This window comes from Palaemon carinicauda, chromosome 25, assembly GCF_036898095.1.
Source record: "Palaemon carinicauda isolate YSFRI2023 chromosome 25, ASM3689809v2, whole genome shotgun sequence".
Taxonomy (NCBI): Eukaryota; Metazoa; Arthropoda; class Malacostraca; order Decapoda; family Palaemonidae; genus Palaemon; species Palaemon carinicauda.
In genome coordinates this window covers 1,069,039-1,096,696 of record NC_090749.1, presented here as the reverse complement: position 1 = coordinate 1,096,696, position 27,658 = coordinate 1,069,039, and the positions used below count along the sequence as shown (strand labels likewise).

Sequence of the window (27,658 nt, the reverse complement as noted above, 5' to 3'; positions counted from 1 at the left end):
ATGGCTGTCTATCTACCCATGGTACAGTAGAACTTCTACTTACGATTGCCTAAACATATAAATTTTCCAACATACGATGTGAAATTCGATCAAATATTCGACTCAACACCCGAAGTAATTTCCAACGTATGACGTCGCAGTTTCTCTAAGCGTTGCAGTGTCATGGTTAGCCCACTAGACAATAGCATGTCGGGAGGGACACCAGTTAGCGTCGCGTGGGTCAGTTCAGAGTTCTCCTTTGCATTGTGTGGTTCTCCCGTGTTCGGATCGTAATTAACAGTGCTTAATACCTTCCTTTTTCACGTTTCCTTCTTTATTTTATCATCTTGGGTCTCAAGAAGGCTAGTGCGAGTGCTAGTAGTGGTGAAAAAAGGAAGATGGTAATTCTTTCTTTAGAATTAAAACAAGAATTCATAGAAAAACATGTCTAAACGTTGCAGCCCTACCCTGGAAGAGATGGAATGCCTTTTACTTATATGGGTAAAGGACAAGGAGATTGCTGGCGATATGATCACTGAAACGATCATGTGCGAGAAGGCCAGCGTCATCTATTGCTACATGAAGTCAACGGGCTCTGGGGGTGATGCCGAGGAGAATTCAACTGATTCTACAACAGTGGAATGCAAGGCATCTCGCGGTTGGTTCGAGAAATTCAGGAAATGGACCGGGATTCATTCAGTTGTACGGCATGGGGCGGCTTCAAGTTGAGACATCAAGGCTGCCGACGAATTTGTCAAGTAATTCGAAAAGATCCTGAAAGGAGAAGGCTATGTAGCACAACAAGTGTTCAACTGTGATGAAACCTATCTTTTTTGGAAAGAAATTCCTCAAACATACATCACTGCGGAAGAGAAGAAAATGCCTGGACATAAGCCCATGAAGGATTAGTTGACTCTTGCCATATGTGCCAATGCCAGCGGAGACTACAAAATTAATCCGTTATTGGTTTACTATTCCGAAAACCCTAGGGCATTTAAGGCTCATAAAGTCAATAAGGACTTGCTGCAAGTTTTCTGGCGTGCTAATGTTAGAGCTTGGGTTACTAGGCTCTCCTTTCTTGAGTGTGTTAACCAAGTTTGTTCCGTAACTGAAATACAAACCACGCTATTTACATGGGGTAATTACTTCGGCTTAGCTGAATGACGAGCTATAAAGTTTTAACGAGGGTTTCTTACCCCACCGCTATTTAGCGGGGGGTAGGGAGGGGTAGCTAGCTAACCCTCCCCCCTCACACACACACCGGTGAATACTTCACTTTACTTTTGGCTCGGAGAGACGTCAGACGTGTCTGCGCTCTCCTCGTTTTTGACTGCCATAATTTTGTTTGCTTTCTCCTTTCAGTGTGTGTGTGAAGTTGGCCTCTATCTTTCATCATGCGTACGTGCCCTGGACATCCTGGCCACCCTTGTGGTACCTATATGTCGGCCTTGGACACAGATCCTCACTCCTTATGCCCTCAGTGTAGGGGCCAACGGTGTGATAGGTCTAATGTGTGTATTGAATGTAGGGAGTGGTCTACCTCCCAGTGGGAGAGGTTTGCCCGGCGACGTAAGAAGAAGGCTAAAAGGGATCTTTCTCCTTCCGAGGTTTCTCGGAAGAGAGAAAATCCCAGGACTTCTTCTTCTGCCGCCCTTTCTTCCTCCGAAGCTCCCACTCGAGCGGCCTCTTGCGAGAAGCCGGCGAGTGGTAGCGTAGGCCGCAGTGCTGTTAACCGATCCCGGGGTGAGGGAGAGGTAGTTGCCTCCCATAGCGAGGCGGCTGCCCCTCCCCCCCCCCCCCCCCCCCCCCCGGAGGAGGAATTTGTGTCTAATAGTGATCTTTTTCAGCTTTGGGCTTCCTTGGGGCTGCAGGGTTCGCCCTCCAAGGAAGCTCTGTTTGACATGATGAAACGGGGAGCGGCTGTTGAACAATCGCCAACTTCAGCAGAGATAGATCCTCTGTCTGTGGTTGACGTTGTTGTGACGGAAACTTCCCGTGGGTCTAGCCAAACGCCTGTTCCTGTGGCTGAGGTAGCTGAAGGCTTCGACCCCCTCTGAACATCCTTCGAGGGAGGAGCTTAGTCCCACGGTCTCTCCTGCCGGTGATTCTCCCTCTCGGGGGAGTTCACTAACAGAGACTCCTCTTCGGAGATCTATCGATGGTCAGCCTGCTGATCCCACGGCCCCTCGTGGGTGTATAAGGCGGAAGGCTCGTCCTCCCCTTCGCCATAGAGGCCTTCCTTCCCCCTTCAAAGGGGTTAAGAGGCGCCTCTTCAGCTCGTCGTCACCACATTCCTCTGCGGAGGAGATGACTCGCCGTTCTCCTGTCCTGCCAGCTACCAACTTAGACCTCTCCAGGGATCGTTCGCGATCCCCTTCGGAGGATGGTCGTCCTTTGGGACATTGTGACCTTTTGCCCAGACTATCTACTCTAAAGCTCCGGATGCGCTCAACGCGCCACCTGATACTGCCACTGCGCAATCTCCGGGCCCTTCGGGGATGCAGGAACTTGAGTGCAAAACTGCGCCTTTCGCCCCTAAGCGCCAGGCACCTCCTGCGCGCCCTCCTGCTGACGTTCCTGCTGATCCTGACATAGCGTCTTGGCGCTCACCCTTAGGCGTTCGCGCCCCCGTACCTGTTACGCGCCAGGGTCCCCCTGCGCGCCCACGCCCTTCGGCGCCCCGTCGCCCTCCAGCAGTTCCTGAAGTAGCGAGCAAGCGCCCACCTGCGCATACGTGCCCTGCTCCTGATATAGCGCCCCCGCACTCACCTGCGCACACGCGGCCAGTTCCTGATACGGCGCTCCTGCGCTCGCCCGCGCATATGCGTCCACCGGTACCCCAGCGGCCACCTGCGCCCCCCAGCGCCTCAGCGCCCCCCAGCGCCTCTGCGCCCCCCAGTTCCTATTTCATTGCGCACGGTCCAGGAGGTTCCTGAGTTGGCGCACAGGCGTCCACAGGTTCCTGCAGACTCGTCGCGCCCATCGGGGGAAAGGCGCGACACACGCCCACGCGCGGCCCCAGCACCAGCACCCACACGCACACCAACGCGACCACGCGTCGCTAGATAGATAGATAGATATTTTTATAGACCACAATACAAAATAATCTGAATTTTACAAAAGAATATTTGGTCCAAATTACAAAATTAAATACAATAGATTTTGTACAATCTCTTATACAAACTAAATGAATTTCAATTACACATATATTGTACTAAAACTAAAAACAAAACAAATCTAACTAATACACCATCAACAAGTTCCTGCAACTACATTATATTAATGTTGTATTCAATACAAAGAAAGAAGCTCATGTACAATTTTACATACTACATCATAATCAGTTCTGGTTAATAGCAAGTCTAAAGCTGTGGTAACGTTATACGTCTGCCTGATCTGTAACGAAAGTGGACAATTTTCAATGACATGAGTCTCTGTCTGGACCCTACCGCATGAACACAACCTCTCATCCATTGGCAGACGGCCTCTACCTCTTCTGTTCCACCGGCCTGTCTCAACTGCCAATGAATGAGCTACAGCTCAACGCATCGCCCAAGAGGCTACCAAGTTGGCGCACGGGCGCTCACGGCTGCCTCTGGGCTCTCCCTCTAGACTGCACGAGCTTGCACCCGATACGATAGCGCACGACGCTCCAGTATCGCGCCCTGTTCCTGCTACACGCCCCGTTCCTGTATTCAAGACAACTAAGGTTGCCCCTCAACCAGAGCGCCCTCTTCCAGCGGCGCGCCCCGCGCGGGCGCCGCAGCAACGCACTCCGGTGCGACCGCATCCTGATGCGTGCCATGCGCGCCCACGATCGCCAGCGCGACCACCGCGCCCACAGGCGGGTATGCCGGTCTTATTTGACCGGCGCCAACCATCTTGCCCCCAGGCCGCTCGCGACCCCGTTATCTCGCGCCCTTCGGGGCCGCGCCAGGTCGCTGCGCGCCCGCACGTTCGGCCTCCTCCTGCTCCAGCTCCTGTTCGCTGCACGGCTACGCCATCTCCTACGCGCTCTCGCAACCAGGTTTCCGCTCCAGCTGCTGCGCGCCCACGCGCCCGCACTGTCGCCAGCGCGCCATCGCGCCCTCGCGCCCTCGCGCCAGCCCCCGCCCACGCGGGTGCACGCGAATTTCCAGTATCGCGCCATCCATTCACGCGCGACCCTGATCATGGCCCGATGTACGAGCCCCAGCGCGATCGCCGCCAGGCGGACCCTTCCTCGTCGCGTTCCCCTCCCCGCAAGCGCAGACCAGCGTGCTCGCCAGAGGGGGAGCGCTCCCCGGACAGGTCTAGGGGTTCTTATTTTTCAGCCCTGCAGGCGAACCCTCGTTTGTCGACTCCTCCTAGGGATCCCTCGATCCCCTTCCCTCCAGAGGGGGTGTCCAACAGCGCAACTGTCAGACAGCAGCCCTGGTTCGGCACCCTAGTCAGAACCCTCTTGCAGGCGATTAAACCAGCCCTCTCTGATTCGGGGGACGAACCAGCAGCAGCTTCCTCCCCCCTGAAGAGGAAGAGAGGAGTCTCTCCCGTGGATCCTCCTCCAAGGCCTAAGCTGTCCCCGCGCAGATCCTAAACGCAAGGCTCCTACTCCCCCTCAGACCTTCTCGGCCTCCCCTCCGGAGGAGGGTTACCCCTCCTCAGGAGAGTCGGTTGAGCCGGAATTCTCCCCCATCGCACCAATGGGGGAGGTTCCTCCTCTCCCCAAGAGGTCTTCTCGTCCAGAGGTAGAGAAGGACCTGCCTCCTTCGCTTCTCGAGTCCTGTATCCCGCCCAGGAGGGAACCTAAGGACTCTAAGACGATTCCCAAATCGTCAGCTAGGATCAGGCAGGAACCGTCTAGAGCCGTCGAGGATGTCCACGTTTCCCCCCAGGAAGAGCCACTGGGGACGGGAGACCGCTGCAAGTCCTTCGGGAGGAGAGCACCAGGAGTCAGAACACGCGTTCTGGCAGGTCCTGACCCTCATGAGGAACCTTAATGGGATCCCAGACCCTGAGGTCCCTCCTCGTGAAGGGAAGGACACGGTCCTGGACCGCGTCTACGGCACTCAGAAACCCTCTAGGGCCAGTGCAGCTTTGCCCTGGTCTCAAGGGATGAAGAGTGCCAGGGACAAGGTCGAGGGCCAGCTCTCTGAGCTTGCCTCCTCCAGCAGATTGAGTGCCGGTAATAAGCTCCTCCCTCCTCCTCGAGTCCATCAGAGGAGGTACTTCAAGATCCTCGAGGAGTCTTTTCTGAGTCTTCCCTTGCACCACTCCGTGGAAGAACTCACAAGGGGAGTCCCTTATGAGAGACTCTCCAACCGGCACGTGTCCTTCTCAGCCACTAAGATCCTGGGGTCTCTGGGCATCCTGGTGCGGTCCGAGGACCTCTCCAAAGAAAGCACCAGGAAGGCGCTGGAAACCTTTCTTCTCTTGGGCACTCGGACCATTGAGTTTCTGTCCCACCAAGCCTCGAGCTTGTGGGCCAACACGATCCTCAAGCGTCGGGACGCTGTGGCCGTGCGGTTCCATCATAAGGTACCCAGTGCGGAGTGTAGCAGGCTCAGACACTCTTCCGTTCTCGGTAAGAGCCTGTTTGAGCCTAAGGACGTGGAGCTCACTGCCGAGAGGTGGAGGAAATCCAACCAGGATTCCCTCATCCATAGGGCCCTGACATTGAGGCCCTACAAACCTCCATCAGTCTAGCAGCCCCGTCCTGCTAAGGACACGAAGAAGACGACCGTAGCAGCGAAGCCCAAGGTGTCTAAGCCCTTTCCTGCCAAGAGTAGGAGGGGCAAGAAGTCCTCCAGGGGAGGCAAAAACCCTAGAGGTACCAGCCGAGGCCGGAAGTGCTAGGGTTGGCAATCCCCCTGCATGTCCACCAGTGGGGGGATGCCTTCAGAGTTGCGCGACAAGGTGGCAGCAACTCGGGGTGGATGCCTGGACGATCTCTGTGATCTCTCTAGGTTATCGCGTCCCGTTCACAGCCTCTCTACCTCCCCTGACAGCGAACCCAGTGTCGTTGAGCTCTTCTGCCATGGGATCGGCAAAAGGGGGGCTCTCCGGGCCGAAGTCCAGACTATGTTGGAGAAGGACCCTCTCCAGGAGGTCGTAGACAGGTCCCCAGGCTTCTACAGTCGACTCGTTCTTGTGAGAAAGGCGTCTGGAGGCTGGAGACCAGTCATCGACCTCTCGACCCTGAACGGGTTTGTCAAGCAGACTCCGTTTAGCATGGAGATGGCAGACACAGTCAGACTTGCAATGAAACCGCGAGACTTCATGTGCACACTGGACCTGAAGGACACATACTTCCAGATCCCAATCCATCCGTCTTCAAGGAAGTACCTGAGATTCTGCCTAGACAACAAGACCTACCAGTTCAAGGTGCTGTGTTTCGGTCTCTCCACAGCACCTCAGGTGTTCACCAGACTTTTCACCATCATCTCTTCATGGGCTCACAGGATCAGCATCCGTCTCCTTCGTTATCTGGACGACTGGCTGATCCTGGCAGACTCGGAGGCAACCCTTCTTCGCCACCGAAACAGACTCCTCGAAGTTTGCCAGGATCTGGGGATCGTGGTAAATCTCGAGAAGTCCTCCCTGCAGCCCTCTCAGAAACTGGTATACCTAGGCATGGTCATAGATACCAATCTCCACAAAGCCTTCCCATCAGACGAAAGGATAGCAAGGCTGAGGAGGGTTGCGAAACCTTTCCTCAATCGAGAGGAACTCCCAGCCCAATCGTGGCTTCGTCTTCTCGGTCACCTCTCCTCCCTGACCCGTCTCGTTCCCAACAGCCGCCTCAGGATGAGATCCCTCCAGTGGCGACTCAAGTCTTGGTGGAGTCAAAGACTCGACTCCCCGGACATCCCGATCCCCATGGGATCTGCGGAACGAGCGGACCTTCATTGGTGGGTGGCAGACGAGACCTACGAAAGGGAGTGGATCTTCTCGTCCCTTCCCCGGATTTGATGCTGTTCTTGGACGCATCAAACAAAGGGTGGGGGCCCCATGTTCTGAACCACAGGACCTCAGGCCTGTGGTCAGAATCAGAAAAGTACCTTCACATAAACCTGCTAGAAAGGAAGGCCGTATTCCTGGCACTTCAGCAGTTCCACCAAGTCCTGGCGGGCCACTCGGTGGTGGTGATGAGCGACAACACCACGGTCGTGGCTTATATCAACAAGCAGGGAGGTACCTTTTCGGAACAGCTACCCCTTCTTGCAGTAGAGATCCTGAGATGGTCCGAAGTCCACTCGATTTCACTAGCGGATCGCTTCATTCCAGGCAAAAGGAATGTGCTCGCCGACAGTCTGAGCAGAGCGTCGCAGATAGTGAGTACCGAGTGGTCTTTGGATCCTCAGATAGCCAACAAAGTCCTGACTTTGTGGGGTTCCCCGACGGTGGATCTGTTCGCTACAGCGCTGAACACCAAGCTCCCGCTGTACTGCTCCCAAGTCCCGGACCCCAAGGCTCTCTGGCAAGATGCCCTCCAGCAACGGTGGGACAACGCCGATGTGTACACCTTTCCCCCATTCTGTCTGATGAGGAGGGTACTCAACAAGACCAGAACATCGGTCAATCTCTCGATGACCTTGATAGCTCCGCTATGGCATCATGCAGAGTGGTTTCCGGACTTTCTGCAGCTCCTCACGGAGATCCCGAGGGAGCTCCCTCCATGTCGCGAGCTACTCAAACAACCACACTCCAACATCTACCACAAAGCCGTAGCTTCGCTTCAGCTTCACGCCTGGAAACTATCCAGCATCTCCTCACAGAGAGAGGATTTTCGCAACAAGTTGCGGAAAGGATGTCTGGCCACCTACGCAAGTCATCCGTAGGAGTCTACCAGGCGAAGTGGCAAGTTTTCTGTGGTTGGTGCCATGGAAGGGGTATCTCTCCCCTCGATGCCACTTTACCAGCAATAGCGGAGTTCCTCGTTTATCTGCGGGAAGAAATGCGCCTTTCAGTCTCAGCAGTGAAAGGCTATCGCTCAGCCTTAAGTCTTGCCTTCAGGCTCAAAGGAATGGACATTTCCTCCTCGCTGGAACTATCTCTTCTCATATGGAGTTACGAGCTTACCTGCCCTCAGTCGGAAGTGAGACCTCCTCCTTGGAACGTGGTTCGAGTTCTCAGGTCTCTTAAGAGACCTCCCTACGAACCACTATGCCAGGCTTCTGATCGCCACCTTACCTGGAAGACGGTGTTCCTGCTAGCTTTGGCCTCGGCCAAGCGAGTCAGCGAACTTCATGGTCTCTCCTACGACGTCGCCCATTGAAGGGGATGGGGGGAGGTAACGTTCAGCTTCGTCCCTAAGTTTGTTGCTAAGACTCAGAACCCGGGAGTGCAGGACCCAAGGTTCGACTCCTCCCAGATCTCGAGTCTTCGTTCTGTAATAGATGACCCAGACCATCTCCTACTGTGCCCAGTAAGGAGTTTGAGGCTATATCTCAAAAGAACGGCTGCAGTTCGCCCCCAGGTGCGAGCCTTGCTCGTGAGCACCGGGGAAACGAAGAGGAGGGTCACCAGGAATACCATCTCAGCCTGGATTCGTAAGGTAATCCACCTGGCCTTGAATCCTGACCCTCCTCCGTCAAGTTGCCCTAGTGCGCATGACGTCAGGGGCGTGGCTACGTCCCTGGCCTTCAAGAAGAACTTTTCGGTGACGCAGGTCCTGCAAGCTAGGGTGTGGAAGCGTCAGACCACCTTCACGGCCCACTACCTGCAAGACGTGACACACAGGAGGCTCAATACGTTCTCTATCGGCCCTGTGGTGGCTGCACAACAGCTGGTCTAACCTCAGGCTCCTTATTGGATAAGTAGCAGAAGGTTGAGGGCATTGTTACCCGGTTTTAGTCTGTGTGAATGAAAATATCTGTCTGGCCCTTTTCTTTTCCTCATCCTCTCCTCCCTTGGAGAGAAACAGCATCCTGGGTCCTTTGCACAGCTGACCTCGAACCTCTGCAGGTAAACAATGCTCCCTTGTGTTCCTAGTATTAAGTTGTAATACTGTCATGTTCCCATACCCTGACGAGGTGGTATTGGGAGAGTCCTAGCCTAGATTTCCATCTGAAGAACTCCAGGTGAACTTCCTAGGACGAGTCACTGCTCACCTTCACACACAACTTACATAGGCCGCAGCAGTCTCACAACTGCCTGTGAGGAGCAGGGACCCCCTCAACCCTCGAGTTCTCTTAATAAACTCGGGTTCGGGGCCCCCGGGCAAGCCAAAGCCACTATGGCAGGGGACTTTACCTCCCTTCCTTAGGGTTAAGTCACCCCATGTAAATAGCGTGGTTTGTATTTCAGTTACGGCACAAATGACAAATTCGTATATAATTTGTATTTTTCCTAACTATACAAACCTTAGCTATTTACAGTTATGTGCCCGCCAGCCCTGTCCCCCAAGATAAGTCCTACCTCTAAGTAAAGTGAAGTATTCACCGGTGTGTGTGAGGGGGGAGGGGTAGCTAGCTACCCCTCCCTACCCCCCGCTAACTAGCGGTGGGGTAGGAAACCCTCGTTAAAACTTTATGGTTCGTCATTCAGCTAAGCCGAAGTAATTACCCCATGTAAATAGATAAGGTTTGTATAGTTAGGAAAAATACAAATTATCTACGAATTTGTCATTTTTGGGCCTGCGGTCGAGAAGTACCTTTAAGAGAATAATTTGCCTTCGAAGCGCTCGCTCTCTCTGGATAATGCCTCCGCTCACCCCCCAGGACTCGAAGATGATATCCTCGATGAGTTCAAGTTTTTCAAATTTCTGTATCTACCACTGAACACCACCCTTATCCTCCTTCCCATGGACTAGCAAATCATCTGTAATTTTAAGAAACTTTATACCAAGAACTTTTTTAAGGAGTGCTTTAACATCACACAAAGTAACAACATAACTTTGCTTGAATTCTGGAGGAGCCATTTTAATATTGTACACTGCTTGAAGATCATAGATTAGGCTTGGGGGGAGTGATTCGACGCACCCTTAATTCTGCATGGAAGAAGCTTTGTCCTGATGCTGTTGCTCTTAGAGATTTTGAAGGCTTTGGCCCCAAACCTGCATCTGTGCCTGGTCCATAGCCTGATGTGGATGAGACTGCATCTATTGGCAAGTCCATGGGTCTGGAGGTCGATGAAGATGACATCACCGAACTCGTCGAGGAGCATCACGAAGAGCTCACCACCGATGAACTTAAGGAGCTGGAGGTGATACAGAATGCTGAGATCCATGCACAGTTATTATTATTATTATTATTATTATTATTACTATTACTTGCTATGCTACAACCCTAGTTGGAAAAGCAGGATGCTATAAGCCCATGGGCCCCAACAGGGAAAATAGCTCAGCGAGGAAAGGAAACAAGGAAAAATAAAATATTTTAAGAACAGCAACATCTAAATAAATATTTCAATATAACCTGTAAAAACTTTAACAAAAGAAGAGAAAGAGAAACTAGATAGAATAGTGTGCCCGAGCGTACCCTCAAGCAAGAGAGACAGAGGACGTAGAGGATATCATAGGTTCGGCTGAGATCAAGCGGATCTTAGACTATCATCAACAGGTGGTTGACTTCGTTGAGAAGCATCACCCACAAAAACTTCAAGTTTGCTGTACTGCTTCATAATTTGACGATGTCTGCTTGACTCATTTCAGAAACATACTGAAAAGCTGTACAAAGCAAACATCTTTAGATAAATTCTTTAAAAAATATACAAAGCAGTCTAGTGATCATGAAGAAGAAAGTGAAAGTCAAGCAATGTAATTTATAATGGTACCTAATTTCCGATTTTATTATTAGATAGCGAGTATTTTCGTGTCTCTAATTAACATCAAAATATTTTCTTTCTGCCATTATATTTGAAGAACCTTATTTTCTTTGTACATAATGTTTTAAATTGAAATTTCACCATAATGTTATAATATTCATGGGACTAATAGAATAAAAAGAATAATGTTGAGGCTGTCCGTTTTTATTCAAAATATTGCTCAAAATACGTAATCTATAATAAAGTTAGGATATAGAAGATTTAGTTTAGTTATACTCTATATATAATTTATTTTTTTTACATCTTTCTTATACAATGCATTTGTTTTATTGCTATGTGTAATTATCTGCAGTATTTATTAAGGAGTTATCGTAGGCTTTTGGGCTGGGGAACGAATTAAACGAATTACAGCGTATACTGTACTTATGGGAATATTTGATTCAACATACGACTGTTTTAACATACTAAGTAGGTCCCGAAATTAATTAAATTTGTAAGTAGAGGTTCTACTGTTTATCAGGCAAAGTGGTCTGTCTTTTGTGGTTGGTGTCTTTGATTAGGTAATGCTCCTTTCAATGCTTCTATACCGACGATAAGGGAGTTCTTATTGTACCTCCGTGAGGAAAAACTTTGTTCGGTATCGGTGGTAAATGGCTATTGCTCAGCCTTGAGCCTCGTCTTCAAGCTGAATAAAGTTGATATTTCCTCCTCAACAGAGTTGTCTCTCTTCATACGGAATTTTTAGCACACATGCCCTCGGTTAGAAGTCAGACCACCTCCTTGGAATGTAGTCAGGGTCCTAAGTCTATTGAAAGGAGCCCCATACAAACCTGTTTGTCAAGGATCAGATTGAGACTTGACCCTGAAGATGGTCTTCCTTCTAGCCCTGGCCTCTACCCAAGAAAGTCAGTGAGCTACACATGGTCTCTCTTATGATGCCACCCATTCAAGGGGATGGGGGGAAGTGACACTCAGGTTCATCCCTGAGTTTGTAGCTAAGACTTAAAATCCGGCTGTAGGTGATCCTAGATTCTGGCCCTTTCGGATTGAGAGTCTCTGGTCTGTATTAAATGACCCTGATCAGCTGTTACTCTGCCCTGTAAGGGTGCTGAGGAAATACTTGAAAAGAACAGAGAGAGCCTGCCCACAAATCGGTAGGCTCTTCATCAGCACGGGGAGAAACAAGGGGAAGATCACAAAGAACTTGCTATCTTCCTGGATCAGGCAGGTACAGTAAATGAGAGGGCCATTCAATCAGATCACACTCATTCTGGCCACCGTCCCCATGCCCATACTGTCAGGGGTGTCAGCACATCCCTGGCAGGTGTGTGGAAATGACACACTATATTGACTGCCCACTACCTGCAATACATAACCCACAGGAACATAGACACATTTATTTTAGGTCCTGTGGTGTATGCAAAATATGGCCAATTAATACCTCAGCTCCCTTCTAGGACAGGTTGCAGATGGTCGTGGGGAGATGTTACCTGCGAGTAAATGTAGAATGAATTTGTGAGTGACTGGACACTTCCTATTTCATTCTCCCCTCTCTTTGGGGTTCAGCGTCCGAGGATCTCTGCAAGCTGACCTCTCTCTCTCTAACTGCAGGTGGGTACCATGCCCTTTGTACAATCTGATATATGTGTATATATTTATCTCCCCATTCTCCAAGCGAGGTGGAGTCGGGCAATGTCTAAGTTAAGTTAGGAGCTTAGTTCCAATTTTATGCATACTTGGTCCTGTCACATTGCTAAATTCTATGCTAGCACCGATTGCCCGGGCCATCGTCCTTTAAGGATCACGAGGTGTCAGGGTGTCCTCTAAACGCTACGGGACAGTCTCCAGCCAATTGTTTTTAGGACTTCCACCCACCGTTGGGTGAGTCTCCTATGTAAAGAGCGTATGGTTTGTCTATAGTGCGAGAACAAATGACAAATTTGGAAATAACTTGTATTTTTCCAAATTAGAGAAACCTGGAGTTCATTAGCCATACTGGTCCCGCCATCATCTTTCCCCAAGAAGTCTTGCCACAATGGCAAAGTGACGTACCGTTACTAGTGCAGGTGTTAGCCGGGTGTCCGGTCTATCCCCTTGCTCCCCCCAGCTAGCAGTGGGTAGTTACACCTCACTTAAAAGTCTTATGGCTAGTTTCAGCTGTTGCTGAAGTATAACACCACTGTAAAGAACTGAAGGTTTGTATGTTGCACTGGAATAGATACAAATTATATCTGTAAGTTGCACTTACCAACTCAACCACCCTGCAAGATATAGGTCAGGGTCAAAGTGAGGATTATTCTGCCTGGCAAGTGGACGGAGACTACCAGTACCTATAACAACCCTGTTAAAAGTTTAACAGTTGTTCAAGGTATGCTAGAATCATGCTCCTATTAAAGGACTCTTATTTTGTATCATTAGAAAAAATACAAATTACGGTACCTTTAAAATGTGCGATATTTTCCAGTAAGACATAAACCCATAAAACTTGAGTCAATCATTGCAAGAATCTATTCCAAGATATTGTTTAGCAGTAAGTCATTTCTATTGAGGGACCAGCCAGTCATCATTGTAGTAGAAGCTTTTAGTTTCAAATCCAATTGAAAAAGTCATCAACATCAATGTAATGTTTATGATTCAATGTATACAATCTGTAATGATTTGTTTCTCTTCTAGGTAATGAATGGAACCTGTCATTATGAAAGAGTGATGTGATTTCTTTATACTAAGAAGATACCCAAAAGGAACAGTACATATCCAAAGATATCCCTGAGACTTGCTTAGAAATCCCATTGGGCAAATACAGTTAGTAGCATTGTAAGTGTGTGTAGATGACTGATAGATTAAAGATTAGCTTATGTTTCAGGAAGTTTCAGATCAATATTGTATTCATACAATGGAAAAACCAAACCCTTACATAACATTATACTTTTGATTTCAATTTGGCAATTTGATAAGTACTAGGGGAAGAGAATAGTTCTTTGTTCCGTACCCGTAATATAAACATATGCTATTTATTAGAGGTATTGCTTTCGTCGAAACTGAAAGGATGAGCCATTAAAATTTAGCGAGGGTTCATTACCCATCCTGCTAGTTAGCGGGGTGTTAGGGGAGTAGCTAGCTACCCCTCCTGCTTGCGCACCTGGGACTGAGCTCACTTTGCTTTTGCTCGGATGGTGAACAGTCGTTGCCGCTCTTCATCTTCACAATCTTTGGCCTGACATTTAATGCGTTTTTGTTCCGTAACTGAAATACAAACCACGCTATTTACATGGGGTGATTACTTCGGCGCAGCCGATGACGAGCCATAAAGTTTTAACGAGGGTTTCCTACCCCACCGCTAGTTAGCGGAGGGGTAGCTAGCTACCCCTCTTCCTCACACACACCGGAGAATACTCCACTTTACTTTTGGCTCGGATAGTGATCGGAGGTCTCCGCTCTTATCCTCACTTGACGGCCATTATTGTTTTGTCTTTCAACTTACCTTTTCTTATACAGTGAACCCTCGCTACTTCGCGGTTCGACCATCGCGGATTCACCACTTTGCGGGTTTTTTTCATAACCCATATATATATACATATCGCGGATTTTCCGGAAATTTCGAAAATACCGCGATATCTGAAGACCCCAAATACGATATTTCGTTACCTGTAATTCCATTAATACTGTAATTAGTAATATCTGCTCTTACTGATTGTTCATTGCATTACATATGACATATAATTCAGCACAGAAAGAAATAAAACACGAAAAGAGAATGTGATCATACGATAATTCAGTACTGTATACAGTACGTAGTAAAATTAAATCGAACATGAAACGCAAATCAGATGCAGTCATACCATATTAGAATGGTGTAAGGCTGCTGATGGTTACTACTGTACTACAAATGTAATGGATGTGCTTCTTTTCCATGAATCTTTTGTATGTATACGTACATAGTACTGCATCCAATAATATTCTTTGTTGCAAAAAATCACATTTCAAATAAGCGTACGAGAGAGAGAGAGAGAGAGAGAGAGAGAGAGAGAGAGAGAGAGAGAGAGAGAGAGAGAGAGACACATCCTACAACAAAAGCGTAAAATAGCGTACGTAAAGCTGTATTATTATTATTGTTATTATTATTGTTGTTGTTGTTATTAAAATTATTATTGTGATTATTATTATCATTATTATTATTATTATTACAGTGAACTCTCGCTACTTCGCGGTTCGACAATCGCGGATTCACCACTTCGCGGGTTTTTTCCATAACCCATATATATATATACATATCGCGGATTTTCCGGAAAATTCGAAAATACCGCGAAATCTGAAGACAACCAAATACGATATTTTGTTACCTGTAATTCCATTAATACTGTAATTAGTAATATATGCTCTTACTGATTGTTCATTGCATTACATATGATATATAATTCAGCACAGAAAGAAATAAAACACGAAAAGAGAATGTGATCATACGATAATACTGTACAGTACTGTACAGTATACAGTACAGTACGTAGTAAAATTAAATCGAACATGAAACGCAAATCAGATGCAGTCATACCATATTAGAATGGTGTAAGGCTGCTGATGGCTACTACTGTACAGTACTACAAATGTAATGGATGTGCTTCTTTTCCATGAATCTTTTGTATGTATACGTACGTAGTACTGCATCCAATAATATTCTTTGTTGCAAAAATCACATTTCGAATAAGCGTACGAGAGAGAGAGAGAGACACACACATCCTACAGTACAACAAAAGCGTAAAATAGCGTACGTAAAGCTGTATTATTATTACAGTACTGTATTGTTATTATTATTATTATTGTTGTTGTTGTTAATAAAATTATTATTGTTATTATTATTATCATTATTATTATTATTATTACTGTATTACTGTACTGTACTGTATTATCATACGATAATTCAGTACTGTATACAGTACGTAGTAAAATTAAATCGAACATGAAACACAAATCAGATGCAGTCATACAATATTAGAATGGTGTAAGGCTGCTGTTGACTACTACTGTACGTACAGTACTACAAATGTAATGGATGTGCTTCTTTTCCATGAATCTTTTGTATGTATACGTACGTAGTACAGTACTGCATCCAATAATATTCTTTGTTGCAAAAATCACATTACGAATAAGCGTACGAGAGAGAGAGAGAGACACACACACACATCCTACAAAAGAATAAAACACTGTAGCATACGTAAAGCTATTAAATATTGTTATTATTATTGTTGTTGTTGTTAATAAAATTATGATTGTTATTATTATTATCATTATTATTATTATTATTACAGTACTGTACTGTATTATTATCATTACAGTATTTACAGTATTATTATTATTATTAATACGTACGTTCGGTATGCGCGGGGCATCTTGTATGAGTTGGTAACCTACGCATCATATACTGTAAGACGGGTTGTGATTGGTTCAAGCGCTGATAGATGACGAATCAGAACTCAAGTTTTGTTATCTAGCCTGTGATTGGTGTTTTGCCATCATCTCCAACCCGCAGCATCTAGGTTCTCGTGGGCCCGGATCGTCCACTCTCTGTTCCCGCGTATCGCTGAGTAGACGTTCTTAAGTTTGTGAATCTGTGCTGTGTGCGACCTTTTTAAGTTGAACTTTTTGTCAAATACTACTGTAATGGCTCCCAAGCGTTCTGCTTCTCTTAAGGCTGGTAGTGAGCCTAAACGCCACCGAAGGATGATGACAATAGCTGAGAAGGTTACGCTTCTCGATATGTTAAAAGATGGTAGAAGTTACGCGTCCGCTGGGCGCCTTTTTGGCATCAACGAATCTACTGTTCGCTATATCAAGAAGGACGAGGCGAACATTAGAAAGACGGCTGCAATCACCTTTAGCAGATCAGCGAAGCGAGTCGTTACAACGCGTAATAAAACGATCGTACGCATGGAAGGTGCTTTAGCTGTGTGGATTGCCGACTGCCGGAAGAACATAGCCTTGGATATGAACACCATCCAAACAAAGGCTTTGGGCTTATATGAGAATTTTGCTGCAAAGGAACCTAAAGACGACAACGGCAACCATGCTGAAGATGATGATGATGCAGATGATCCTCAACCAGGGACATCCACTGATTCCCAGCCTCAGAAACGTTTTTCCGCCAGCAAAGGATGGTTCGCGAAGTTTCAGAAACGCTTCGCCCTGAAAAGCGTTTCCCTGCATGGGGAGGCTGGTTCGGCTGACACTGCCGCTGCTGAAACTTACGTGAACCAGACGTTCAAGAATATTATCGCCGAAGGTGGATACAAGCCGGAACAAGTGTTTAATATGGATGAGACCGGCTTGTTTTGGAAGAGAATGCCGTCGCGAACTTTCCTGTTCAAAGAGGAAGCCAAAGCCTCTGGCTTTAAAGCATTCAAGGATCGCGTTACCCTCGTGATGTGTGGCAATGCTGCTGGATTTTTGGTAAAGCCGGGGCTTATTTATAAGTCGAAAAATCCTCGCGCTTTGAAAAATAAAAATAAGAATCTCCTTCCCGTGTACTGGATGCATAATCAAAAAGCATGGATTACGAAGATGCTGACCTCCAACTGGTTCCATCAGTATTTTATCCCGCAAGTCAGCAAATATCTCTTAGAGAAGGGCTTGCCATTCAAGATCCTTCTTCTTATGGATAACGCTGGTGGACACGCAACTGACCTGTCGCATGAGGGCATTCAGGTTGAGTTCCTGCCACCCAACACCACGTCATTAATTCAACCGATGGACCAGGGGGTTATCAGGGTGTTCAAGGCCCTCTACACGAAGAACACCTTGGCGGACCTCGTTGCGTGTGTGGATGCTGCCCAAGATGACGAGGATGAAGATTTTAACTTGAAGGCGTACTGGCGGCAGTACACCATAGCCACGTGCCTGCAGAATATTCAGAAGGCACTTCAATAGATGAAACCTGCAACTGTGAATGCGAGCTGGAAGAAGTTGTGGCCCCAGATTGTTTACGACGACGAGGGATTTACACCTGCTGAAATCCAACACTCTGCAGTACGCAAATCTGTGCAGTTGGCTGCCATAATTGGAGGTGACGGGTTTGGCGACATGACGACTGAAGACGTCGACGAGTTGTTGGACTGCCATTCCCAGCCCCTAACTGACGCAGACCTCGAAGACCTGACGAAATCGGCAAGCGAAGAAGAGAGTGAAACCCAGGAAGAGATCCAAGAAAATGTCGAAGAAACGGGCTTAACATTAGAACGGCTTGCTAAGGCCTGCAACCATGCGAAGGAGTTGAAAGAAATGTTGCAAGAGTGGGACGAGGATATGGTTCGCTCGATGCAATTCTGCAACAAGATCGATGAAGACATGACTCCCTACAAAATGCTCTTGGATCGAAAAAAGAAGCAGCGGCAACAACTTCCGATCACAATGTTCTTCCAGCCTCGCAAAAAAGAGCCAGTTCCTCCTGCTAGTACGCCTTCGGAAGAAATTGAAGAAGTTTCCCAGGAAGAAGTTGAAGAGGTGTCCCAGGAAAAGACACCTCCGTCTGAAGAGACGTAAAATACTACCTGGCTGCACAGTAGAACACATCATCAGCTTCATCATCATCATTTCTACTGTGCAGCAAATTCATCGCCATCATCATTCAAGTTTTTCTTCAACTTCTTTCGTGGTGAGTACAGTAACAATCTTTATTTTTTAGTTTAATATTCTTACATTCTAAAACTGTATTTGTGCCTGTTTTATAGTTTAGTACTGTACGTACTGTATGCATTAAGTTAAAGGGAAGGTTTTAAAAGTCTACATGTTGTAACCTATCATATTTTTTTTGTTTAAAATTTACATTTACGTACGTAAAACAATCTCTCTCTCTCTCTCTCTCTCTCTCTCTCTCTCTCTCTCCTCTCTCTCTCTCTCTCTCTCTCTCTCTCTCTCTCTCTCTCTCTCTCTCTCTCATAAATTGATTTTTTATGTTTAAAATTTACATTTACTGTACGTACGTAAAACAATCTCTCTCTCTCTCTCTCTCTCTCTCTCTCTCTCTCTCTCTCTCTCTCTCTCTCTCTCTCTCGTAAATTGTTTTCCTGCTTTGCTACGTACAATACTGTATGTGCTGTACAGTACTGTATGATTTTATATAGATACGGTAAATTATATTTGTAAGGTAACATATTTTGTAAATGCTTTTACTGTAAATACTGTACTGTATCATTATTTATCACTATCATCATGCGCGTTAAATGCCTTGTTTGTTCTGAGCGTGGTTGTTTACTGAGCGTACAGTACTTTATGACGCCGTCGTTTCAGGCGGCGTCATAAAGAAAAACATTTCATTTGGAAGTCCTAAGAAAAATACGTAAACTAAAACATTGGTAATAAAAAAATCAACATACAGTACTGTACTGTATAATCAATATAATCGATGCAAAAACTAACCTATACATATATGTGTACACTAAATGAGTTTGTTTCTTCATTATGATCAGAGATGAACGTAAACAAAACATTGGTTGCCATTTTTTATCGTGCTTTTTAGGTGTTTAGGAAACGCATGATATAAAGTCGCCTTTAATATTTGTGCCTGTTTTAGTTTAGGGTGCTGTAGTACATGCATTAAGTGTTCTGTACATTAAAGGGTGGTTTGTTAACAGTACTACGTACAAGGGAAGGTTTTAAAAGTCCGAATATACATGTTAAATAAATAGGTAAATATGATGTCACTACTTCGTGGAATTTCACCTATCGCGGCCGCGTCTGGAACCTATCTACCGCGATAAACGAGGGTTCACTGTATTGTTATTATTATTACTTTACAGTACAGTATACGCAGGGTATCTTGTACTTTGAATTGGTAACCTACATAGCATATAAGACGGGTTGTGATTGGTTCAAGCGCTGATAGATGACGAATCAGAACTCAAGTTTTGTTATCTAGCCTGTGATTGGTGTTTTGCCCGCATCTCCAACTTCCAGCATCTACGTTTTCGCGGTCACTTTGTCTCCTGCCGTATCGCTGTGTAGACGTTAAGTTATTGTGAACTTTAATATGTGCTGTGCGTGACTGTTTTAAGTTGAACTTTTTGTTGAACTTTCTGTTAAACCCTACTGTACAATGCCTCCCAAGCGTTCTGCTTCTACTAAGGCTGGTAGTGAGCCTAAACACCACCGAAAGATGATGACGATTGCTGAGAAGGTGACGCTTCTCGATATGTTAAAAGACAGTAGAAGTTACGCTGCCGCAGACCTCGAAGACCTGACGAAATCGGCCAGTGAAGAAGACAGTGAAACACAGGAAGAGATCCAAGAAAATGTCGAAGAAACGGGCTTAACATTAGAACGGCTTGCCAAGCTCTGCAAGCTTGCGAAGGAGGTGAAAGAAATGTTGCAAGAGTGGGACGAGGATATGGTTCGTTCTATGCAATTCTGCAACAAGATCGATGAACACATGACTCCCTACAGGATGCTCTTGCGAAAAAAGAAGCAGTAGCAGCAACTTCCGATCACAATGCCCTCGGAAGAAATTGAAGAAGTGTCTCAGGAAGAAGTTGAAGAGGTATCCCAGGAAAAGACACCTCCGTCTGAAGAGACGTAAAATACTGTACTATCATTGGCTGCACAGTAGAAGACATCATCAGCTTCATCATCATCATTTCTACTGTGCAGCAAATTCATCGCCATCATCATTCAAGTTTTTCTTGAACTTCTTTCATGGTGAGTACAGTAACAATCTTTATTTTTTACTTTAATATTCTAACATTTTAATATTTGTGCCTGTTTTAGTTTAGTACTGTATGCATTAAGTTAAAGGGAAGGTTTTAAAAGTCTGAAGAGTATACATGTTGTAACCTATCATATTTTTTTTGTTTAAAATTTACATTTACGTACGTAAAACAATCTCTCTCTCTCTCTCTCTCTCTCTCTCTCTCTCTCTCTCTCTCTCTCTCTCTCTCTCTCTCTCTCTCTCTCGTAAATTGTTTTCCTGCTTTGCTACGTACAGTATGTACTGTATGATTTTATATAGTTACGGTAAATAATATTTGTAATAACATATTTTCTAAAAGCTTTTACTGTAAATATTATTTATCACTTTCATCATGCGCGTTAAATGCCTTCTTTGTTTACTGAGCGTGGTTGTTTACTGAGCGTACTTTATGACGCCGTCGTTTCAGGCGGTGTCATAAAGAAAAACATTTCATTTGGAAGGCCTAAGAAAAATTAAGTAAAACATTGGTAATAACAAAATCAACATACTGTATAATCAATATAATCGATGCAAAAACTAACCTATACACAGATGTGTACAGTACACTAAATGCGTTTTTTTCTTCATTATGATCAGAGAAACGTAAACAAAACATTGGATGCCATTTTTTATCGTGCTTTTTGGCGTGTTTAGGAAACACATGATATAAAATCGCCTTTAATATTTGTGCCTGTTTTAGTTTAGGGTACTGTAGTACATGCATTAAGTGTTCTGTACATTAAAGGGTAGTTTGTTAACAGTACTACGTACAAGGGAAGGTTTTAAAAGTCTGAATATACATGTTAAATAAATAGGTAAATATGGTGTCAATACTTGGCGGATTTTCACCTATCGCGGTCGGGTCTGGAACCTATCTACCGCGATAAACGAGGGTTCACTCTACTTATATATTTAAACATCACTGATGTTTATATATATTTTTGTGTATAGAAAATAGTAAGTTTCCTTTGCTTTCGGTGTTGTGCGGTGTGTGTTGTGTACGTCTACTAGAGTTTCGCCGGCTTTGTAGGCCACCACGATCTTTTCGTGATCATGGCCTTTCACTCCTAGGCCACCATGGTTGCCTTTCGTGGAGACCGGCAATTCTCTTGAGGTCGTTCACCTCTCAGAACCGAATCGCTATTTCGTCTTATTTGTCTCAATTATTTTTACGAATATAATTGTGTTTTAACTTTTCAACTCAGGGCTCACGTCCCTTCGGGGGTCGGTGATCCTTGGAACATTCAAAGTCAGTTGCATAATTATCATGTTATAATTCTGTTTTGTTAACTTTCGTCCCTCCCCCCCTCACATGGGCATGCCGGGTGGGGGAGGAGGGGCGCATACCTTCTTTCGTTCTTATGTTCTTTCCCTCGGGGTTTCTCTTCGGAGTTTCACCCGGGGGAATTTCTGTTAAATAATTATTCTGTTTTATTTTCCAGTTTACGATGCTGTTTCTTCGTGCCTGTTGTGTGTGCCTTCGAAGCAGAGCTGTCCTTTCTTATCCTGGGGAGTCTGCTTCGCCGCCGTCTCTCAAGGTTTTCGTCAGGGGCGTTCCCTTCTCTTAGAAGTTCCCCCGTGACTACTGCCAGCTCTTCATTGCATCCTAGAATGATAAGGAGGTTCGCCTCTAGGGTAGTTAGTTAACTTCCCTTTTACTTTTCCCTGGTCCTTGGCAGTTATGCTCTTGGGGCTGAGCGACCGCCCTTGTGACTTGCTCAAGGGGCTGAGCGGTTGCAAGGCTAGACCATGGTACTAGCGACTATGCTCTTGGCGCTGAGCGGTCGCTTCTGTAGCTACGCTCAAGGGGCTGAGCAGCTGCAGGATCAGTCCGGCCCTCCCTCGTTCGCGAGGGAGGCCGCGCTAAGGGCTCCTCCTCGGAGGATCGCTCCTTTTGTCTCTTCTACGAAGTGTCCCCTCCCGTTCGCGTGAGAGGACACTCACAGAGACTCCTCTTCGGAGGATTGTTCCTGTTTACCTCTGCTGATCTCACGGGCTTTCGGGGCTCCTTCACCAGTCTCTTCTACGAAGTGCTCACCTCTCTCGTTCGCGAGAGAGACCACTCATAGAGACTCCTCTTCGGAGGATTGTTCCTGTCGTCAACAGCTGGCTGTTCGGTCACTAGCACTTCGGCTTTAGTGTCAGGGAAACTTCGGTTTCTCTTTTTCCCTGACCCTTCTGGGTCTCGGATCTTAGTTACGCAGTTCCCTCGGGCCCTCGTAACTTTAGTCACTTCTACACTTCGGTGTTTAGTGACAGAGAAACTTCGGTTTCTCGTTACATTGACCCTTCTGGGTCTTACAACTATCGCCTCGGGGCCTCGCTACTCAGGTTACGTTAGACCCTTGATCTCTCGTCCTTCAGTGTTCATGTTGCCTGCTGTATCCATTCCTGACTGCAGACACGCCTTGGGCGCCCACGCCCCCGTTATCTAACGGGCTCCTCCCTTTGGGGCAGGAGAGACTTTCTCACACCCTGAGTAAGTCCCTTAAGTGCCAGGTATTACCTGAGCGCCAACGTTCCCTTATGCGCTAGCGCTCGACTGCTGTTCCTGCTGTTCCTGAGTGTGCCTTAGAGGACACCCTGTTCCAGTATTCAGTTAGGCTGCTACCAACGTTCCCTGTGCATTTGCGCACATTGTTGGGGTTCCTGAAATAGCGCACTGGCGCTCACCAGCAGTTCAGCCTTCGGTGTCTCTAAGTCTCTTCTACGAAGGCCACCTCTCCCGTTCGCGGGAAAGGTACCTCACAGAGACCACTCCTCGGAGTATTTAGCAGTCCCTCAGTTGATCGTCGGCACTAAAGTAGACCTCCTGGTCCTCTTCAGGGGATGCTCTCCCTTTTAGGGACACATCCCAGTTCCTTATCTATGAGTTAGCGATCCTTCAACCATTTCCGACGATGTTCTGTTGTGCAGGAGCCTACGATCTTCACTCACGCATAAGCGCTGAAGACCGCCCGCGTGCGGGATTATTTCCCGCCCGCGATCTCGCGATCGTCGACGATTTAGCCGACGATCTTCTGTTCGCGCTAACACGTAAGCGTTGATGATCGCCCGTGCGGGGTGATTTCCCGCGCGCGATCTCGCGATCGTCGACGATCATTAGCCGACGGCGATCGTTAGCCCACGATCTTCTGTTCGCGCTAACGAGTAAGCGTTGATGATCGCCCGCGCGCGGGATGGTTTCCCGCGCGCGATCTCGCGATCATCGAGGGTCGTTTGCCGACGATCTTCTGTTCGCGCTAACGCGTAAGGGTTGATGATCGCCCACGCGCGACCTTCAAGGCCCTTCCGCGATCGTCAGCCCGGCAACGGTCGTTAGCCGGCAATCTTCGGATCCAGCGCTAGGCGCGCAAGTGCTGACGATCTTCTTTGTGTGCGTAAGCGCAGAGGATCGGTCTGTGCACGGGATGGTTTCCCGCACGCGATAACGAGGCCGTCCGCGCGCGGTTCTCCGCACGCGATCATTGACGGCCGTTAGCCGGCGATCTTCTGATCCGGCGCTAAGCGGAAGCGCCGACGATCTTCTTAGTACGCTTAAGCTCCGATGATCGTTCTGTGCGCGGGATGGTTTCCCGCGCACGGCAACGAGGCCATCCGCGTGCGGATTTAGTGCGAGCGCCGATGATCTTCACATATGCGTGAGCGCCGAAGATCGTTCCGTTCGCAGGATGGTTTCCCGCGCGCGACCATTGAGGCTCACGCAATCATCGCACGGATCGTCCGCGCGCGACCATTGAGGCTCACGCAATCATCGCACGGATCGTCCGCGCGCGACCATTGAGGCTCACGCAATCATCGCACGGATCGTCCGCGCGCGACCATTGAGGCTCACGCAATCATCGCACGGATCGTCCGCGCGCGGTTTCCCGCTCGCGATCGTTGTAGTTTTCCGCGCGCGGGCACCGAGGTTCCCGCTCGTGATCGCCGACTATCTTCTCTCGCGCGCGAGAGCCGACAGTCTTCGCTTACGCGTGAGCGTCGGAGATCGTCCGGGCTCGTGCGAATCGCCGACGATCGTCTTACATAGTTGGAGATCATTCGCACGCGGGCACTATGGGTCCCCGCTCACTGTCTCTTACGGTTTTTCTCTCGCGCTAGCACCGACGATCTTCGTACTCGCGTAAGGACCGAAGATCGTCAGCGTTATTCTTCCGCGCGTGGGATGGTTTCCCACATGCAATCGCCGACGGCGCTAGCACCGGCGATCTTTTTTCGCCGAGATCATTCGCGCGTGGGTTGGTTTCCCTCGCCCACGATCTTTCACGCGCGAGCGCCAGCGATCTTCATACGCGCGGAGACGCGGGGATCGTTCACGCGGTCGCCGATACGCCCACGCTCATGCGGGCATGCGGGCGCGGTTATTCTGCTACGCATGCTTTGTTCACGCGCTACCCAGATCTGTGCTTTTCGCTCGTTCGTCAGCGTGATCGGCGCACCGTTTCTCCGACACGACTGCACCCTGTTTACATCAGGGCTTATGGCGGTCAGGCCACCTCCGCGTTTCCCTCCCCCGCAGCGCAGAGCAGCGCCCTCTCCGGAGGGAGGGGAGGTTTCCGGACAGGTCAAAGGGGTCTTCTCCCTTCACTGCAGATTCTCTACGGGCGAACCCTCGTGTGTCATCTCCCTTAGAGGATCGAACGATCCTCTTCCCTCTAGAAGGACTCCCTGTCAGCGCGAGGATTGGTCGGCATCCCTGGTAGGATGCCGTCGTCAGAGCGCTCAAGCAGGCGATTAGCCTGTGCCTTCTGACTGGTGTCACTAATCAGTAGCAGCTTCCTCTCCCCCCTGAAGGGGGTGAGAGGAATCCCTGGCTTGGTATCTTTCCCAAGGGCTATCCTGTCCCTTCGCGAGTCCTTACGCAGGCGATGAACCCTCTTCAGACTCCATCTCCCCTCCCCGGCGGATGAGCTTTGCCCATCCCCAGGAGGGTCTGAAGACCCGGTCCTCTCTCCCTTCACTCCATAGGGAGAATCCCCGCCTCTTCCTGAGGGTCCTATCGTGCGGAGGGGACGAAGCCTTACATCCTTCATCGCTGGGGTCCTGTTTCCCTCCTAGGAGAGATCCTAAGGCCCTGTCTTCTGCAAGGATCCGACAGGATCCAGTTGGACCCTTGGGGCATGTCTACGAGTCTCCCCAGGAAGAGCCTCCGGGGATGGGAGACCTTGCTGCCAGTCCATCAGGAGGAGGAGCTCCAGGGATCGGAACTTGCGTTCTGGCAGGTTCTGGCCCTCAGAACAAACCTCAAGGGGATCTCAGATTCAGAGATTCCTCTTCGGTAAGGGAAGGATTCGGTCCTGGACCGAGTTTTACTCACCCAAGGACTCCCTTACGCCAGTGCAGCTTGCCCTGGTCTCAGGGAATGGAGAGCGCCAGAGACTAGGCTGAGGGCCAGCTCTCCGAGCTTGTCTCCTTCAACAGTACCGGTTGGTTTCGAGCCCCTCCCTCCTCCCTGGGTAGGGATCGGTGAGGGGACGGGCCCTCCGGGCGGAAGTCTAGTCCATGTCGGAGAGGCGCCCCCTCCAAGAGGTGGCCAACGGGTTTTGAGGCCTCCGTAATCGTCTCCTTCCCTTCTCGACTCTGTACAGGGTTGTCAAACAGTCTCCGTTCAGCATAGCGACAGCAGGCGCGGTAAGCTTTGCAGTGAGACCACAAGTCTTCATGGATACACTGGTCCAGTAGGACTCGTACTACCGGTCCTGGTTCACCCATCTTCAAGGAAGTACTTTGGAGTTCGCCTGGAGGGCGGATATACCAGTTCAAGGGCTGTGCTTCGGCCTCTCCATGGCACTTTAACAGTTCTCCGATACTTCCTCTCGGATCTCTTCACGGGCTCTCAGCATCGGCATCCGGCCAATCCGTTTCCTGGGTGGCTGGCCGATCCTGGCAGACTTGAAGGCTTCCCTTCTTCGTCTTCGGGACAAGCTCCTCGGACTTTACCAAGTTCTAAAGATCATTGTGGTCCTCGAGGAGTCCTTCCCGCAGCACTCTCAGAGTCTGGTATACCGAGCCTGGTCTTAGGCTCCTATCTCCCGTAGCCTTCCCTTCAGACGTCGGGGTACCAAGGCAGAGGAAGGTCGCGAGACCTTTCCTCACACGAGAAGACCCTCCAACCCAAGGTTGTTACGTCTCTCCTCCCTGGCCCGTCTGGTTTCCACAGTCGCCCAAGGTTGAGTTCTCTCCAGTGGCGACTCGGGGCGCGGGGGAGTCGGGGGCACGTCTCCCCAGACGCCGAGACCCCTAGGGGACAACCGGTACAGACGAACCCATAGGGGTGGGAAGCTGACGAGGGCCTACAAGAGGGAGTGGTCCATCTCGTCCTTCCCCCTAACTCGATGCTGTTTTCGGACGCGTCAAAGAAAACGGGGGGGGGGGGGGGGCACGTTCTGATCCACGGGTCCTCAGGCCAGGGGTCAGAACCAGTAAGAAGCATCTCTAGTCCTACTAGAGACGGAAACCGTGTTTCTGGCTCTTCAGTAGCTCCACCTAGTTTGGCGGACTATTCTGTGGTTATGAGGATCAACAACACCACAGTGATGGTTTCGGGCCAAGGCAAGGAGGTACTTTTCAGTACAACCCTCCCATCCTGCGGTAGAGATACCGGGATAGTCCGAGTCCCCCTCGGTGTCCTTGAGAGCTCGCTTGATTCCAGGCAAAGGAATGGGCTCGCCGACAGTCTGAGCAGTGTGTCACGGACACCACTTTCCGAGTGGTCTTTGGATCCTCAAGTAGCCTACAAGTCCTGCTCGGTGGAGCTCCCTCGGTGGACCGGTTCGCTACGGCACTGAGCTGCAAGCTCCCGCTGTACTGCTCCCCGGTCACGGATCCTAAGGCCCTCTGGTAGAAAGCCTTCCAGCAACGGTGGGGACACCATCAATGTGTTGCCTCCGTAGCTTGCTCCTCTTCCTGCCGGGAGTCTAAACAGCATCTCCTCAAAGAGAGAGGATTTTTGCAACAAGTGGCGAAAAGGAGGCCTGGACACCAGCGCAAGTCTTCCGCAGTAGTCTCCCAGGCGATAGGGCGAGTTTCTTTGATCGGTGTCGGGGAGGGGGCATCCCTCCACACGTTGCCATTTCCAGCAATAGCGGAGCCCCTAGTGGGATTGCGGGATAAGTGGGCCTTTCAGTTTCGACTGTGAAAGGCTATCCCTCAGCTTTAAGTCTTGCCTCCTGGCTCTAGGAACAAACATTTCTCCCCCCGCTGGAACTCTTCCTTCGCATG

The 27,658-nt window shown here is 48.5% G+C and overlaps 2 protein-coding genes across 2 annotated transcripts in view; one reads left to right on the top strand and one right to left on the bottom strand.

The window, feature by feature from the left end:
* The window catches only part of LOC137618607 (zinc finger protein 91-like), a 533,834-nt gene that overhangs the window by 125,147 nt on the left and 381,029 nt on the right, over window positions 1–27,658 (top strand). The window contains exon 4 of the mRNA XM_068348718.1: window positions 13,399–13,527. The gene's annotated coding sequence lies outside the window, so the exon portion shown is untranslated. The remainder of the gene's footprint in view (window positions 1–13,398; window positions 13,528–27,658) is intronic.
* LOC137618635 (zinc finger protein 107-like) overlaps window positions 1–27,658 on the bottom strand; it is a 599,534-nt gene that overhangs the window by 305,903 nt on the left and 265,973 nt on the right. The window lies entirely within an intron of this gene.